General features: G+C 35.8%; 1 protein-coding gene across 5 annotated transcripts in view; it reads left to right on the top strand.

The window, feature by feature from the left end:
• Positions 1 to 15,028, top strand: part of WRN (WRN RecQ like helicase) — a 117,735-nt gene that overhangs the window by 4,201 nt on the left and 98,506 nt on the right. For 2 of the 5 annotated variants that reach the window (XM_067022412.1, XM_067022414.1), the window contains exon 2: positions 13,014 to 13,078. The exons of 2 other annotated variants lie outside the window; for them this stretch is intronic. The gene's annotated coding sequence lies outside the window, so the exon portion shown is untranslated. Of the gene's footprint in view, positions 1 to 6,701; positions 6,771 to 13,013; positions 13,079 to 15,028 lie in introns of those variants that run through there. One more of the 5 variants, XM_067022413.1, reaches the window with a different exon arrangement.

Below are 15,028 nucleotides of genomic sequence, written 5' to 3' on the forward strand. Positions count from 1 at the left end.
GGAGACAAGTCATGAACTTGTCTTCTTTATGAATGAAATGTCTTCTTTAATTGGCAGCAATGTTTTGTAGGTTTTGGTGTACAAGTTTTTCACCTCCCAGATATTTTATTTTATTCTTTTAGATTCCATTGTAAATGGGATTGCTTTCTTAATTTCCTTTCAGATTGTTCGTTGCTGTTGTCTAGAAACACAGCTTATTTTTGTGTGTTGATCATGTACCTTGCAACTTTGTTGGATTTGCTTATTAAATCTAGTAGGTTTCTTGGAATTGGTGGGACTTCCCTGGTGGCGCAGTGGTTAAGAATCCACCTGCCAATGCAGAGGACACAGGTTCGAGCCCTGGTCCGGGAACATCCCACGTGTCGCGTAGCAACTCCTGTGCTCTAGAGCTTGCGTGCCACAACTACTGAGCCTGTGTGCCACAACTACTGAAGCCCACGTGCCTAGAGCCTGTGATCCGCAGCAAGAGAAGCCACTGCAATGAGAAGACCATGCACCACAATGAAGGGTAGCCCCCACTCGCTACGACTAGAGAAAGCCTGCACACAGCAACGAATACCCAACACAGCCAAAAAAAAAAAAAAAAAAAAAATCTAGTAGGTTTCTTGTGGATTCTTTGGGGTTTTAAAAAATATACAGGATCATGTCATCTGTGAGTAGAGGTAGTCTTACTTCTTCCTTTCCAATTTGAATGCCTTTTATTTCTTGTTTATATCTAATTTCTCTGGCTAGAACTTTCAATACTATGTTGAATAGCATTGGTGGAAGTGAGCATCTGTCTTACTCTTGATCTTAGGGTGAAAGCTTTCAGTCTTTCACCACTGAGTATGATGTTAACTGTGGGTTAACATCATAAACCCACAGGCCCATGGTATTTCTTTATAGAACAATTAGAACTATATGGCAAAGTCAAAAGGAATACCCATCAATCATTATTTGGCTAGAACACCAGGTTAGTAAAAATGACTAGGACAGAGAGCAATGTTTGAACATATGTCACAGTATTTCACAGTGGACCCTATCCGTGTGATAGATCATCAGTGTCAGGGAAGTCTGCTGTTTAATAATGAATGTTTCCATGCCTGGCAGTAGGAACCTGATCTGCTTTTGCTGTTCATTCATGAAATGAAGGCACTGGAGTGTGGTGGTAAGATAATTGGACTGGAAGATAACTTTTGCCTTCTGGGAGGTGTACAGTCACAAGATTGCTGATTTTTCCTTTTACTCATTTCACGTAAACTTGCCCTGTCTGAAGAGGCTAATTTGAAGTTCTTATGAAAGATTTACGTTGGGTAAACTTATGGTTGCTTTCAGAATTGTATATTAATTTTCCAGTTTCTTTTTCACTCTGTCTCTATTTTTATCTTTTGCTATTCCTCCCACACTTAAATTGGTCTTATTGTAAAATACTGCATTTTTCTTTCTACCTGACAATGCTGAATTTCAGCTCAATACAGAGCTTTGCATCTTAAAGTTAAATATCACTCCCATTTATTTAAGTTATTGTTTTGCCAAAAACCTTACATTTGGTTTCAAGGTTCGTAGGATTCGCTGGCAAAATAACCACTCTGCACTAAGTTAAGCAAAAATTTAAAGAGTTTATTGAATTAACACGAGAATACAGTATATTAATTAAGAAAAGAATAGTATAACTAATTAAGAAAGAATAGTAAAAACAGAGGTTTATACATCACCAAATTGGGGAAGCACCTACATCCATATCCAAGCAGCGCTGGGAAGTCCCTGGTACAGCAATCTGGAGTCCCAATTGTGAAAAGGCCCCAGGCAGTGCATCCACCCCATGGGTGAGACTTCAGTTTGCTACACGAAGGAGTCCCACTATAAGCACCAGGCCGAAGGCTGATAATAATCAGCCTGCGTGCAAATTTGCAGCCCTGGTATTGTCATAAATGTCTTGGTCTTAACTTGAAAGTCTTGGAATGTTCTCTAATCCCCGGGGGCTGGCCAGGCCCTCAAGATTCAAGCCCCCAGACTTACTCCCTGTCTTATCTAATGATTTACAAGGTATGCTGGCGTCACCCCTGCTGGCCTGTATGTAGCTCAGCAGTTTGGCACTTAGCCAGTTTTTAGGGTCATTGCCTGGTCACAGAGAGGCCTAGTGCCGCCTCTGAAGCCTGAACAAGATTACTTTACTAGCTTCCCCAACAGTTATAATTTTCTGTTACATTGCTATTTAATGTTATTTTATTCTTCTTTTGATTTAAAAAGATTTGAAACTGTGAAGTTATGAAACTTTTGGTATTGTATCCTTTGTGTGGCTAGTTTTTTTATTGTTATAATTTATTTTTTTAAGATAAGGGGTTAAAGAAAGAAAAGAATTGGCCACATACTTTTATTTTCAATTATAATTGTGTATTAGAATGCAAGCACAGAAAACTTGATTCAAACAGGTTTAACAAATAAGGAAATTTCTTATTAAAATGAAACTTGAAGGCTAAGGTAGGGCTGACTTGAAGACTGGTTTAGTCCATCTACTGTAGCTCCATTTCTCATCTTTGCCGTCTTCTGTGTGTTGGCTTCATCCTCAAGCTGACTTCCATCATGATGGCAAACTGGCTGTAGAAGGCCCAGGCTTCCCATTCTCAAATATAGGGCACCTCTTCTGGTACTTTTTACAAGAGCAAGACGCGTTATTCTCAGAAACCCCCTAAACACCTTCTCTTGTATCTCATTGGCCTGAATTAGATCATAGGTTTTATTCTTAACCCAAATTCAAGGGAATGCCTTGAGTTTAGACCTGAGTTTCTGAATCATCATTGTGGCAAGGAGAATGGAATTACTTTCAGATCAGTTGATTTTCCATGGGAGCTGGTAGTAGGGGCAGCTGTCTTGAAGCACATTGGCTTTGTGAGTAACTGGTCATTATCTCAATTAAATTTATGGTACTGTACAAAGAGTACAGGGTGGAATGGATGCTGGGTAGGCAACCGTCAATGTCCTCTTGATAATGAGTCCTGTAAAATTTCATCTCAGGCCATATGAAGTAAGAGTAAAAAATAAAAAGGAAAAACAGGCAGCCTAAGCAAGTTTTAAATTGACTTACTTGAAAACTTCCTCTGCAGTTTCCCAGTTTATAGTGGTTGATTTTAGCTGACTGGCTATTGCTACTTACAGAACAGAGGAAATTCATTAAAAATAATGAATTATTCAGTTGGATAGTGAAATTCAGTTATAAAGCACTTCACTGTGCCATGGATTCAGTTCAGGTAAAGTCATGTTCCTGGTTTATGGGCATTGCGGCTTCTCACAATGACACAGCATAGAGAGAGGCTTTTATTTTTTTCCCCTGTTGCTAGCATTTTAATAGCATTTTATTGTATTTATTTGTTTCTATTTGTATTTTATTTCAGTTGACTATTAATACAAATTTTAATTTATACTTCGTTATTATGAATTATATATTACATAATACTTGACAGTTATGAAAATTTGGTAGATGCCTGTAAAGAAATAGGTCTCTCAAAAAAAAAAATATCCCACTACTTTTAAAATTGCCGTGATTTACTGTAGCTGGACTAAATGCTAATGGTGGTTTTATTTAGCTTTTCTTGTTTGCTTGCTTGGATTATTTGGAGCGAAATTAAGATTAGCCAAAATCGAGCAATAGATTAATTAAAGCCTCTTTAATCAGGGAATTTAATGAGGGCTTTGTCATGGATTCTTTGGTCTTAATTTTTTTACTCTGCCCCCTCCTATTCCTATTAGTGCATTGAAGAGCAGAAAGGAATTCTCAAAAACAATACAGGAGAATACCTTATAAATTATATTTTCTATAATAAATTATAGATTGTACATGCATGTGTATTGTATGTATGCATGTGTATATGTGTCTATATAGTATACATATATATATATAAAGTAGTTGCTAGTATATTGGTTAAATATAGATAAACTCATAGGGCAAGGTTACATTTTCAGAAACTATGTAATATAATAAAATAACTCTAACCCAGAATTTTTAAAGTTTGTTGTATTGTTGATAACATTTGAAAGGCTTTTTGACTCGAAACTGCCTCTTTTAGTAAAAATAACATAATTGTATAGGTGAAACCCAAAGTGCCTAACCAAATTTAGGACATTGATAACCAAAGTGAATTGCTGAATCATTTAAGCTGCTTTAGTCTTATAAGCTTTTTGTTAGGTTATTTGAAAACACTAATCCAATTTTATAACTTATCAGTCTTTAAAATTTATTCTTTTTCTATATTCTCATCTACACACATGAAAAGTTAGATGATATATTAGTGTTGTAACTTGGATTCTAGTTGGAAACCTACTAAATATAATTTGTGTAATATAGTTACAGAGAAATAAAATAGATGCATGTTGAAATTTAGTACTCCTTGGATCAGATCTGATGCATAAGAATGAAGTCTTTTTGGATAAATGAATCCATTTTCTTTTCTCTATTTGGATTTATCATTTAAAAGAACATTCTGCCTATGAAGCACTTCAGTGTTTAATTAACTTTTGATAAATTTATATACTTAGTCTAATAGGTATGGATTTGATATCTCTTTCTGTACCCATAGGTTCTTTATCCTTCTCAGTATACTAAAGAGAATGAGGTATAATAGCAGTAAAAGATCTATCACTACTCCTATCAGTATGCCAACTTATATATAGCTGCAGTTTAAGAGATGTCACATCAGGTTTATCACTGTTTATCTTCACATCAACCCCGTGTTTAGTAGGGCAAGTAATATATAATAATAATGTAATATAATAAGGCAAGTAATATAATGGCAATTTAATCCCATTTTACAGATGAAGAAATGAAAATTTAGAAAAGTAATGCCTTGTGCAAGATCACATGGATACTAAGTGGCCAAGTGTCACAGCATATTTTTCTAAAAAATTAAAGACCAATTCTCATACAAATATACAATGAGCACATCACATTTGTTTAATTCATTAATGAGGGAACCAACAGGAGATAAAATTGGTTCAAAGCAGTGCAAAGATTATAAGGTAATAGAGTTCTCCAGAAAAATAGAACCAATAGGATATAGATATAGAGAAAGATATTTACTGTGAGGGACTGCCTCATGCGATTGTGGAGGTTTAGAATTTCCACAATCTGCTGCTATCAGCAAGCTGGAGGCCCAGGAAAGCCAGTGGTGTCATTCTAGACCAAATTTGAGGGCCTGAGAACCAGAGGAGCCAATGGTGTGAGACCTGCTTAGAGTCCAGAGGCCTGAGAACCAGGAGTGCTGATGTGCAAGGGCAGGAGAAAATGGACATCTCAGCCCAAGCAAAGAGCAAATTTCCCCTTCCTCTGCCTTTTTGTTCTGTTGAGGTTCACAACAGATTGGATGATGCCCACCATTGGTGAGGGCAGTCTTCTTTACTCTGTTTACCTCTTCAAATGCTAATCTCTGGAAATACCCTCCCAGACACACCCAGAAATAACTGTTTTACCAGCTCTGGGCTGGTAACCCTTAGCAGCAGTCAAGTTGATACATTAAATTTACCACCACATAAAGACATTGGAGGAAAAACTTTGAAACAATTGCTAGCTTAGGTACAGGGCTATCCTACAGGGCAGTAAAAACCATAGGCTTTGAGATGATCTTTTCTGCTGGACAGAATTCAGGTGCATTTTTACTAGGTAAAATTTTACAAGTTAATATGTAACTTCATAGAGTCTGAGTTTTCAATCAATAGTAAATAATGAGTTAAATAAATGTATATTCCGTATGAAATAATCATTGGATGGGCTTGTGCTCCTGTATGACACTGAAAGGACATATTGCCTTCTTTTTGTCTTACTTATAACTTTTGGATAATTTTTCTTGATACAACGCAACATGGTAGCCTATGTTTTCTGACTCCAAGTCTAGATTTCTTTCCACTGTACTTCCCTGCTTCTTCATAGTATATTTTTTAATGCTAGAGCACTCTGCTGACCTTTGCAAAATCAGCTAGCCTTTGTTATTAGTTTTCCTTTGTGTGTACTGATGGTGATACAGCTTTGTTCCTTTGAGAAACTTTGTGAAACTCAATGGATATTTGTAAAATTTGCATCAATGCCCAAAGTGAGAAATTGAAATTTTAGCTTGTTTACCGTGACTTCTCTTTTGTGATATTTTGTTAGAAAATTTTAGAATAATTCTAAAATTCTTGCATTTTTGATTAAATAATCAAGTTTATAAAACAGTGTATTTCATCAGGTTAGCCTTCATATATTTTGAAGGAAACAGAATTGAACCATTTTAGGTAGTAACTGAAAATTTGTCCACGTTAAACAATATAATTGTCTCTCAGAGTGAAGCATTGAAATACTTACTGATAATTTTTTCCTGGACTTGAAATGGTTATCTGTATGTGCTATTTAAGTTAACAGTGTAGTGTTTTTTTGTTTTTGGGGGGATGCATTTCAAAAAGGTTGGGATTCTTTATTAGCCCTCAAGCAATTAGGCAAGTCAGTTACTGTGAAAACAGTAGTCATTAATTTCCTTACCTTAGAGGTTTTAGGAACAAAGAAATCTCTGAGCTAATCCACTGAAACCCAACTTTCTCTCTCTTTTTTTTTAACATATTTATTGGAGTATAATTGCTTTACAATGGTGTGTTAATTTCTGCTTTACAACAAAGTGAATCAGTTATACTTATACATATGTTCCCATATCTCTTCCCTCTTGTCTCTCCCACCCTCCCTATCCCACCCCTCTAGGTCGTCACAAAGCACGGAGCTGATCTCCCTGTGCCATGCGGCTGCTTCCCACTAGCTGTCCACCCTACTTTTGGTAGTGTATATATGTCCATGCCACTCTCTCACTTCGTTACAGCTTACCCTTGCCCCTCCCCATATCCTCAAGTCCATGCTCTAGTAGGTCTGTGTTTTATTCCCGTCCTACCCCTAGTCCCTTCATGACATTTTTTTTCCCTTAGATTCCATGTATATGTGTTAGCATACGGTATTTGTTTTTCTCCTTCTGACTTACTTCACTCTGTATGACAGACTCCAGGTCCATCCACCTCACTACAAATAACTCAGTTTCATTTCTTTTTATGGCTGAGTAATATTCCATTGTATATATGTGCCACATCTTATTTATCTATTCATCTGTTGATGGACACTTAGGTTGCTTCCATGTCCTGGCTACTGTAAATAGAGCTGCAATGAACATTTTAGTACATGACTCTTTTTGAATTATGGTTTTCTCAGGGTATATGCCCAGTAGTGGGATTGCTGTGTCGTATGGTAGTTCTATTTGTAGTTTTTTAAGGAACCTCCATACTGTTCTCCACAGTGGCTGTATCAATTTACATTCCCACCAACAGTGCAAGAGGGTTCCCTTTTCTCCACACCCTCTCCAGCATTTATTGTTTGTAGATTTTTTGATGATGGCCATTCTGACCGGTGTGAGGTGATACCTCCTTACAGTTTTGATTTGCATTTCTCTAATGATTAGTGATGTCGAGCATCTTTTCATGTGTTTGTTGGCAATCTGTATATCTTCTTTGGAGAAATGTCTGTTTAGGTCTTCTGCCCATTTTTGGATTAGGTTACTAGAGCTAATCAATGAATTTGGTAAAGTAGCAGAATACAAAATTAATGCACAGAAATCTCTGGCATTCTTACACACTAATGATGAAAAATCTGAGAGTGAAATTAAGAAAACACTCCCATTTACCATTGCAACAAAAAGAATAAAATATCTAGGAGTAAACCTACCTAAGTAGACAAAAGACCTGTATGCAGAAAATTATAAGACACTGATGAAAGAAATTAAAGATGATACAAATAGATGGAGAGATATACCATGTCCTTGGATTGGAAGAGTCAACATTGTGAAAATGACTCTACTACCCAAAGCAATCTACAGATTCAATGCAATCCCTATCAAACTACCACTGGCATTTTTTTACAGAACTAGAACAAAAAATTTCACAATTTGTATGGAAGCACAAAAGACCCTGAATAGCCAAAGCAATCTTGAGAACGAAAAATGGAGCTGGTGGAATCAGGCTCCCTGACTTCAGACTATACTACAAAGCTACAGTAATCAAGACAGTATGGTACTGGCACAACAACAGAAATATAGATCAATGGAACAGGATAGAAAGCCCAGAGATAAACCCACACACATCTGGTCACCTTATCTTTGATAAAGGAGGCAAGAATATACAGTGGAGAAAAGACAGCCTCTTCAATAAGTGGTGCTGGGAAAGCTGGACAGGTACATGTAAAAGTATGAAATTAGAACACTCCTTAACACCATACACAAAAATAAACTCAAAATGGGTTAAAGACCTAAATGTAAGGCCAGACACAATGAAACTCTTAGAGGAAAACGTAGGCAGAACACTCTATGACAGAAATCACAGCAAGATCCTTTTTGACCCACCTCCTAGAGAAATGGAAATAAAAACAAAAATAAGCAAATGGGACCTAATGAAACTTAAAAGCTTTTGCACAGCAAAGGATACCATAAACAAGACGAAAAGACAAGCCTCAGAATGGGAGAAAATAGTTGCAAATGAAGCAACTGACAAAGGATTAATCTCCAAAATTTACAAGCAACTCATGCAGCTCAATACCAACTTTCTCTTGAGATTGGTGTGAAGTCTGTCCGTTCTCTAGAAGATGACACCATTCTAAGGGAAAAATGTGCTTTTGAGATGAATTTCTACTCTGCCAGAGAGAAGTGTATAGTATGGTTTAAAAGTTAGGTGGTGAAAAAGTTATCCCTTCTTAGCTAATTTGGAACTGCAATTGGTCTTAAATTTTCTAATTCTGTTACTAATTTAAATCTTAAATCTTACTCGTGTGATTTCTGTTGACATGAACTAGAAGTGGCTTGAGTGGATAGCTTATCCTACTATCTAATTGCTGTCAAATAAAATCACCTAAGATCACTTCTTTCAAAACATAATTTGTAATTTTGGCAGATAATCTCTTAACATTTAATTGGCTAATATTACTAACCCTATAGTAAGCTCACTTATTTAGCTATAATGAGGTTCATTTTGCAACTAATTTATCAAAAGGCTTTTCTTTTCCAAGAAATTGCATTCTTATTAGGTGTTTTATGAATGTATTGTGGTGATTTTAAAAAAATAGCTATAGTGGGTTGTTAATCACAGCAGCATTGGATATTTTCTAGTCTTAGAGCATTTTGTCTGTGTTCTATAGCAGCAGTTGGCAAACTAGCTAGTAGGTCACATCTTACTTTCTGCTTGTACTGAATATGAGCCTAATGGTTTTTACGTTTTGAAGTGGCTGAAAAAAAAATAAAAAGAACAGTATTTCATGAAATTTGTGTAAGTCCAGGTTTCACTGTGTGTATAAATAAAGTTTTATTGGAACATAACCATGCCTATTTCTTAAGTATTGTTTATAGCTTTTGTGTTATAGTGGCAAACTTGAATAGTTGCTGACAGCAACGGGCTGCCTGGAATATTTACTATCTGAGCCTTTAGAGGAAAAGTTTGCTGATGCTTGTCCTATAGCATAAAAAAATGTAACCTTGATTGTTCATTAAACAAACAAAATCTTTCCCACTTTTATTGGCATACGTTTCCCCCGATTGCAAAAAGGTAACATATGTTCTTATAGAAAATTTGGAACATATAGAAAAGCATAAAGAAGAGAATTAAAAGCTATCTGCATTTGTGGGATAACCAATTATATTTTGGTATACATTACCAGAGACCTTTAAAAATGTGTTTGTGGGGACTTCCCTGGTGGTCCAGTGGTTGAGACTTCACCTTCCAATGCAGTGTTGTGCGAGTTCGATCCCTGGTTGGGGAGCTAAGATCCCACATGCCCCGTGGCCAAAAAACCAAAACATAAAAAGTAGTAATATTGTAACAAATTCAATAAAGAATAAAAAAATAGTCCACATCAAAAAAATCTTAAAAATGTGTGTGTGTGTGTGTGTATATATATATATATATATATATATATATAATGTGTTAATATATACATATAGACAAATATACATACATCTTTATTTTCTGAAATTAGAGTCTAACTTGCTTTTTTCACTTGATAAATTATATGAACATCTTTTTAATGACTGCATAGTGCTCTGTTTTATGGATGTACCATTATTTATTATTTAACCATTTTTCCATTGTTGGATGTGTAGTCTGATTTCAACTTTTATTATTATAAATATTATATATTGCACTATATAATATATATTCTAAATATTGTGTATAACAAGTATGACTATCCTTGTATATAAATCTTTCTGGGGAATGCCGGTTATTTTTGTAAGATTAATTCTTAAAAATGTAACTATAGGTAAAATGGTGTGAAAACTAGAGAAGTATTTTGAAGGGATATCTTGGTATTGTGTGAAGAAACTCCCTTTGCCCGCCTTCATGAAGATGGCTTATCTTCCATTTACCCTAGGTTCTGTTTAGACATACTAATTTTCACAGTAGACCATCAAACTAGTCCTTTTAATAACTTGACTGTTAAAGCATTTGATTGATGCTGATAGTTGATGGACTGGAAGAACTGGGCCAGTGCCCCACTCTGGGTTCATAGTTTTTACTCACAATTCTACAGATGGGAAGGTAAATGATTTGCTATGTGAGTGTTTCTAGCATCATTGTGGAGGCCATAGAGTAGAGTAATTCTCCAGGCCAGTATGAGTTGACACAGTAGACTCAGAAGTGGGGAGAAAAAGGAGATGTGCTCCAGTCTTAGGATAATTCACTTCCTACTCCACTAATTAAGTAGATGCCCCAGACTACCACCCTGTTTCCTGTGGGCCTCTTGAAGGAAAATCAATTTGTTGGCATATTCCTACTCTTTCTCAACCACTCATTCAGTAGTGAACCTACAAAAATGTACCCAAGTATATCACTCAAAGGATGATTTATGAAGGGTTATTGACTCCTAAAATTTCTAGGGATACTCACATCAGCTGCTAGTATTGATCTGTCTACAGCAGAGGTTAGAATTAAGAGGCCTGCAGGAAACTGGGTCTTGGAAATTGATATCAGATGGAAGATTGCATAGTAACATCCAGTTCTTTTGAAAAATTGGAAGATCTGGCAACACTGGGTCCATACTGACTGTTTGCAAGAGTTAACTGGAGCAAAGTTAGTACCTTCCAATTTGTGCTGCAGCATAGTGATATGGGTTATAGGTAATGCAAAATTTTGATGGTTGCATATTTTTTATAATTTTCAAGCATAAAATCACTTTATAATGAAAATACATTCAAAGATTTATACTAGGTGAAATTATATTTGAACACTTAAAAAATACATTTATTTATTTTTGGCTGCATTGGGTCTTCGTTGCTGCACTCGAGCTTTCTCTAGTTGTGGCGAGCAGGGGCTACTCTTTGTTGTGGTGTGTGGGCTTCTCATTGCTGTGGCTTCCCTTGTTGCGGAGCACTGGCTGTAGGTGCGCAGGCTCAGTAGTTGTGGCTCACGGGCTCTAGAGCACAGGCTCAGTAGTTGCGGTGCACGGGCTTAGTTGTTCCACGGCATGTGGGATCTTCCTGGACCAGGGATCAAACCCATGTCCCCTGCATTCTCAGGCAGATTCTTCAACACTGTGCCACCAGGGAAGTCCTGAACATTCTTTATGTAGATCCTTTTGTTAGCTACTTGAGTTCAATAACATGTACAATTATGCACAGTAAACATGGTCAAAAAGAGTTGTGTTGTGGCCGTATCATGTAGTACTTCCTTCTGACTTTCCTGTTAAATAATTTCCTATCTATTAATCACTGTAATTGGCTGTGTGTATGTTATTTAATCATTGGGAAAGTTATGGGCATTCTTTAAATTTTTTTTTTTTTTTTTTTTTTTTTTTTTTGTGGTACGCGGGCCTCTCACTGTTGTGGCCTCTCCCATTGCGGGGCACAGGCTCCGGACGCACAGGCCTAGCGGCCATGGCTCACGGGCCCAGCCGCTCCGCGGCATGTGGGATCTTCCCGGACTGGGGCACGAACCCGTGTCCCCTGCATCGGCAGGCGGATTCTCAACCACTGCGCCACCAAGGAAGCCCTTTAAATTTTATTTGTCTTTAATTTTCATAATTTTACTACTAGCATAGAAAAGTGCAGGATTATTAGCAAATTATTATTGTATGATATTTAGTATTCTCTAATAGATTACTATTAATTTTATTAATTTTCTTATTATTTAATTTTTAATTATTTATTATGGGCTTTTGATGTGACAATATGGCAAACCCTGATTTTGATAGAATTTCATAATGTTTGTTTTTAGAATTTAAAGAACTAGTGTTTATGTCTAAAGATGATTAATTGAACACATGCAACTCATTTGATTCAATAAGGAAATATAAGGCTTTGTAACTTCAGAAACTCATTTAAAATTATATTTGATTACCCTGAAGTATATTTTATGTACTTTAAAATTTTTGATTATTAAATTAAATGAAAATAAATTATTTCAGTACACTTAGTTTTTGTTTAGTCTCCTTAATTAAAAAAAATTTTTTTTGGATAGGATTTGTTTAGAAATATAATACAGACAGGCTAAACAATTGACAAAAAACTTTTCCCAAGGAATTAAAGACCTGTAGTATTTTAATTACTTTATATTCAAATAGATTTAATAGATTTCTATAGATACCTACTTTCCCACTATGATGTCTAAGATAGTGATTAAAGCTGGAAAGTCATCCGATTCATGAGTTGAACATAATAGTTAAGTATTTAATCAATAATTAGACAGTAAAGGATTATTTCAGAATTGGATTTGGTGTTCCCATAATTCTTCACTTTTCAGCCTAAATCAAATGAGGTAGGGATATCAAACAAAATACTCTGGTACCTTTTCATAAAACATCTATTTTACTAAACAAAAGATCTGAACTTTTGAAAGCGTCTTTGAGCAAAAAATAAGAACAAATTTAAGAGATTGATAAAGGAAATAATCAGATTGAGCTCAAGAAGCTAGTTACAGGATTGCACAATGAATAAAGCTCAGATTACCTCACTAGTTTGCTAAATCTGCTTTTTTTCCCCCCTGCCTATGTGGAACAGTATGTTTGGACCAGTGGGGCAAAGGAAGTGGAAGAGTTGCCATTTTTCAATTATTCTATTAGAAGGTATGTTGAAGATTTGTCAAGGACACAAAGCCAACATTAATCCAGAAGATTAATGAAAAAAGTGTTCATCGCAGTTATGAATTCATCAATATTGGCAGTGGTCCTCAGTTAGAAGGCTGTATAGAATCCTTGAAAAATGCCTGGAAGGACATTATTTGCTTGGTAAAGAAGTTCCAAAACCAACTGGGGATGAAAAATGAAGTAAAAAATGAATATTTTGAAACATATGAGATATTATGGAAACAGTGGAAATTTGGGACTGGTAATAACAGGAAGGTATAAAGGCTTTATGTTAAGTTCCAAGGTAAAAAACTTGATATTCCAAGTAATATGTTGCCTTACAGAGAAGCTCTTGTATATTAAAATTTGCCTGTAGTTCTGAATTCTACATTAAATGATGTCATAAAAATGGTGAATCTAATGAAATCCAAGCTGCTACAGTACCTTCTTTTCAGCTTTAGGTGAAGAAATCTGATTAGCGATTTCATTACTGAAGTGTGTTGACAGTCCAAAGGAAGATTTATAAGCTAAAGGGAAAATTTCAAATTATTCTATGTGAATGACTCTTACTTTGCAGATTTGTTGAAGTATAATAATTGGCTTCAAAAAATGGTATCCTTAACTGACATTTTGAGCACTTGAATTAACTTAATCAAAAGTGCAGTGATCGTGTGGAAAATATTAATATATTCACATGTACTGACAAAATTTATGGATCCAGAGTAAAAATTCAGCTCTGCCAGAGTGAAGTTAAAATAATTTTAGAAGTGATTGTTTAATTAGTGTTATTTGAATCCTAAAGAAGGATTAATAATATTATTAGAGCAAAGCCAGTGTGTACCTGAGACAGAGCTTTTTAGCATTATATTGAAATACTTGATATAAAACATTCATTTTTAAAGCTTATTTACATCATCAGAAGAAATTAACGTATTTCTCAGTAGAAGAAAAGGAGAAGCATTAGATTTAAAGACTTTCAGCATCCTTGAAGTGCAATTTAAAGGATCGAATTGTTGGAATGCTGGTTAACAGTGAAAAAGGAGTCTTCAGTATATTGGAGCAAAGCCTCCTCTTTTGCCATTTGCTACCACTTGTGCTAACAAAGCTTCTTTGTGATGGTTGCTCTACAGAATATTAAGAATGTGTTAAAAGGTCTTAATCAGGAATTGTGTGTAACCATTTTAAGCATAAAGCATACATAACATACAAAAGTTATTTCATCTAGGACTTCCCTGGTGGTGCAGTGGTTAAAGAATCTGCCTGCTAATGCAGGGGATACGGGTTCGAGCCCTGCTCCGGGAAGATCCCACATGCTGCGGAGCAACTAAGCCCACGTGCCACAACTGCTGAGGCTGTGCTCTAGAGCCGCAAGCCACAACTACTGAAGCCTGTGCATTTTTTTAAAGTCTATACTGACTACCCCCCATTTTCCAGACATAATTAATAAAGCCAGAATTCCAGGCTTATTTATGATAAGCAGCCTAGATAGGTTAGTTATATCTGGCTAACATTTTCTGGATAGATACTCTGGTATTTTCTGCTAGTGGATACCATTGATAGATTTACAAGGCTGCCATCCAGTTTGAGGTCATTAGCACATTTGGTGGTTGAGGTCTTTCATTCCTTCTTCCCCAGTAGGGCCAGTGAGTTCCCCTTTCCTGCTGTTAATCCTTTCCTTCCCAGTGCATAAGAATGATGGAGTTTGTCCTGTATGGAAAATTTTGTTTGCCAAAGTAATCTTTAAAAATTTTCTTTCATACATTATTAGTGTTTTCAGTTTTGGGGGTTTATGCTTGGGAAAATGAGCACTTAAATGGATACCTGCTGGATATTGTTTAATTTTTTCAGAATTTATATTGTGAAATATCAGTAGGGATAACAGGCTATCCCATAATCATAAATTGTTGCTTTGATTATTTCATATCGACATTGTTTCATCATAAGAATCTT

This window comes from Kogia breviceps, chromosome 20 (genome assembly GCF_026419965.1).
Source record: "Kogia breviceps isolate mKogBre1 chromosome 20, mKogBre1 haplotype 1, whole genome shotgun sequence".
Lineage (NCBI taxonomy): Eukaryota > Metazoa > Chordata > Mammalia > Artiodactyla > Physeteridae > Kogia > Kogia breviceps.